The 3,932-nt window shown below is 44.9% G+C and overlaps 1 pseudogene; it reads right to left on the bottom strand.

Moving 5' to 3' along the window:
* LOC101654091 overlaps positions 1-3,535 on the bottom strand; it is a 6,898-nt pseudogene extending 3,363 nt beyond the window's left edge.
* Between the last annotated feature and the right edge of the window lie 397 nt (positions 3,536-3,932).

The following is a 3,932-nucleotide window of genomic DNA, read 5'->3' as shown; positions in this document are numbered from 1 at the left end:
TTCTTCCATGTGGACTTTGTTGCTTCTGAACTAGATGGCTGCTTGTTTATCTTCAAGCCTTCAAGACTCCAGATCCTATATCTTTTGATAGCCAGGTACCGTCAGCATCACACATGCTTATAAGTCTTTTCTTGACTTGTTAAAATAATAGTGTAGACCCTTATTTATGTGGATGACTAACCATATTCCTTGCCTCCTTTTTTTTAGTAATTTAGTTATTTCCCCCCTTTTTCCACAATATTTTTTATCGGGAGCGAATAATATTATAGTGTTCTATAATATCATAGTGTTCCATAGTTCGATCACATCCAGCAGTCTTGTACAATTGTGACCACAATCAGTTTCCAAACATTCTCTTTCTTCTTGAACTTTTTGATATCATCTCCCCTTTACAAACCCTCCACCCTCCCCAGTCATTTAGTGATTTTAAAATAATTTTCCTAGTTTGTAGTTTTAGTTTGATTTGATGTTCCCTCTGTGTCTTCCACTGTACTAGATGATCTCTACAGGCAGGGAAGAGGTCTATAGCTACAGTAGACATCATGTAATAAATGTCTACAGTGTGCCCTCAGTTTCTAGAACCCTCTTGGCAAAGAGTAGGTTCTTAATCAGGTTCTTAATCTTACTCACTCTATTTAGAGTGAAAGTTAACTGTAAAGATAGTTGCAGATACTTTTTGTTTCTGCGGGGAAATATAAAGCTTTGATCCTATGAACGTTAAAAGCAGAGCACTGGGGAAATTTCCGGTGTCTTACCTAATCTGTGAATAAAGGTTCTCATGGTAAAACGTGTTACGAGGTCCCACAACCAAACACACTGCCATTGAGTCATGTCTGACTACAGACGGGCCTGTGGGCGTCAGAGACTGTGAATCTTTATGGAAGCAGAAAGCCCCATCTTTCTCCCACCGTGGGTTTGAACCACTGACCCCAGAGTTAGCAGCCCAATGCCTAATCCCCTAGGTCACTAGGGCTCCCTGTTACAAACACAGTGCTACATTAAAAGCTCTGAGAATGTTTGCAGCCCTTCAATCTGTTTAACTTTATTTCACCCAGGGGTTCTTAAACTTATTTTCTGTAAGGAGTCCTCACTTCTTTGCATAGTGCTTTATTGACATACGTATCATTTGTCTTTCCTGGTTGGCTAGGATGGGCTTGGGAAATTCTGATCTAGGATTTTTTTCTTTTTCTTTCCGGGAGCCAGTGGTGGTGGAATCTAGTTGTTCTTTCTGGAGACTTCCTCCTGTCTTTCCTCTCCTTGTATAATAGGCCAATGACCTCTCTCTGTTCCTACATAAACCCTGTGGGTGAGTTAGCATTTCATTAGCTCTTAAACTTGTCCCGTTGAGCTTTTGTATGAATGGACAGGCCCTGGCTGCTGTCACAGAAGAAGAGAGAAACTGGTTATGTTTATTGGTGTGTTTGTCTATGGAGAGTTTTAAGATGATTTGTTTAAAAAAAAAGTGCTTCTCCATTCCACTGGTCTTACGAATACTTCCAGTTATATGCATGATCTTTTGTGGAATTCTAAGCATCTCATTAATGATTGAAGCAGCAGGTGAGCATCTGTCACACGTGTTTCTTGGTTGGAATTTCCATTTTGAGGGAATCCTTAGTAGAAGATCTCACCTAGAGTAGAAGATTGATTTGAAGAAAAAGAAAAAAGAGGCAGATGCGAGAAAAGAAAAAGAATTGGGATTGAAGTTAGTTGATTCTCTTAGTAGTGTCTCCTCTTAGAACTGAGCTCAGCCTTTTTCTAAACCATCTGCTCCCTCACATGCTTCTCCCATTGATGAGCAAAGAGGTAATTGTCTTGGGGAATCCCCCAGTGGGGCAGCTGCAACCTTCCTGGAGATAGATAAGTCAACACTTGAGCAATTCCCAGTAGGTAGCAAGTGAGTCATTGCATTTTGACCTCATCGCTCATCACTCACTGTCTGGGACCGGCCAGCAATAACCATTTTCTTAAGCAACACCTAGACGCGGCGGCTTGGAGTTGCCTGAAGGGTAACAGAGGGCTGTGGAACAAACAGGAGTTCCCCTCTCCTTGGCCCAGGCGTTCAGTTCCTCTTTGCTTTTAGTTTAAGGTGACCAGATGTCCCGCTTTGGGCGGGACAGTCCTGATTTTTGGCGTTTTAAAAAAGTCCTGATTTTTGGAAAGAATGCACGACAAGCTAGGGAACGGTCTCTTTGGTCCATATAGACCAAATTCTCCTCCCCCCTCCCCCCTCCCGGTCAATAGTGTCCCGCTTTAAATCTGGTCACCTTATTTAGCTCCAGTCCCCTAAGGTTAGGTGAGTTCAACTCATAGTGACTTGAGGTGGTAGAGTTGACTGCCCGTCGGGTTTTCTCTTGGCTCATCAGCAGAGATCAGTAGCTGGTGAAGGAGATCGTGCTCGAGAATGCAGAGGAACAGTGAAAAACGGGAAGACCTCCAAGGAGATGGATGGTCACGGTGGCTGAGACAACGAGCGGAGCAGAGGCGTGATTGTGACATGGCTGCAGCACTGGCAACGTGGGACTCTGTGGTTCCTGGGGTCAGCATGAGCCGGAACCAACGCAAGGACACCTAACAAAATCTGTCCGTACCGAGCGATCACCAGGTCATTCTTCCATGGAGTTGTTGGTTGGGTTCAAACTTCCAACCTCTCAGTTAGAAGATAAGTGTTCTAACAAAAGGCTCCTTTAATTTAAGGATCTATGGCTGGCCTATAGAACTCAGGAAGAACTGAACCCTACCTTGAAGCTGCCTGCACCCTTGGACTGAGGGCTGGTGTACTTCGATGGGAGAGGAAGCAGACAGTGGCCGCCCCAGGATTGTGGAAGTGTGATGGTCTTTGGACCTTGGGGGGACACCCCTGGCTCAGTGGGTGTCCAAGGGAAAGGGATCCAGGATCACCATATATGTAGTACCTCAATGCCCACCCTGTCATAACATGAAAGGCTGTGATCCACTGAACAGGGACCTACACTTGGAAGAATTGACCCAGGAAGCTCCCCACCTCTTCCCGGCTTCAATCCCCATCTTAGGGTCAACAGAGCCCAGTCAAATGGGAGACTGAACTATGTAAGGAGAACACTCGTGGGTTGTGGCTCAAGGTGGAACAGAACTCCATAGACTCCTCATGCTGACAGTGTCTGCAGTGCTGGGTCATTGGGAAAATTGATGACCATAATGTGCAATCAACTTATACCCCAGGGGGGTGGTTGACAGTGTTGTACTTCTTTGTTTATATCAGTTTTTGCTTTCCTGCTTGTAGCTTGATTTTGTGTTGTTTGGGTTTTTTTTGTTTTCTCTCTCTTCGTTTTTTGGTGTGTGTGTTCTGTTTGTTTGGTTGCTGGTTGGCTAATGGCTGCTATTGATGCCGTTGGTCTTATAGGGTTGTGATTTTTGTCATATTACAACCGCTAAAATAAACCTGAGACGTGCAAACTCCATGGACAAGCAGATGGAGTCTGGGCTCCTACTTATCTCTAGCCCCGATTCAAGAACAGTTGGTTCTAATAGCATGGCCCTGCTCAAGACTCACCTTCATGGAGTGATCACTGAAGATAAGGGTGCTACAGCAAAGTGTGGTGAAGAAACCAGATGGGGCCCGGCTACCAATCAGAATAGTGTCTGGGTCTTAAAGGCTTGTATTCAAACGAGCATCCGTCTAAGTCCACAAGGAAGAAGCACACCAGCTTGTGTGATCCAAAGACGACAATTACAATATGGTGAAGGGAAAGGTGTCAGGGTGAAAATTATGAACACCCAATTTGTAGAAGGCTATAGAGGACGGTGGGATTCCAAAATCTTCTGCAGAGTGTCTAGTCAGACTGGGCCGCTAGCAGATCCCCTCCAGCCACAGGCAAGAGTCTCCCAACAGCCTTCTGATCAGGCAGAGACCACTGTAATCTTGACTCTGCTGGATCCAACCTGATATTTGGCCA

This window comes from Echinops telfairi, unplaced genomic scaffold, assembly GCF_000313985.2.
Source record: "Echinops telfairi isolate 266 unplaced genomic scaffold, ASM31398v2 ScPeMD7_7420;HRSCAF=8458, whole genome shotgun sequence".
Taxonomy (NCBI): Eukaryota; Metazoa; Chordata; class Mammalia; order Afrosoricida; family Tenrecidae; genus Echinops; species Echinops telfairi.
Note: the sequence above shows the minus strand (reverse complement) of the source record. Positions and strands in the feature narration are given on the sequence as shown.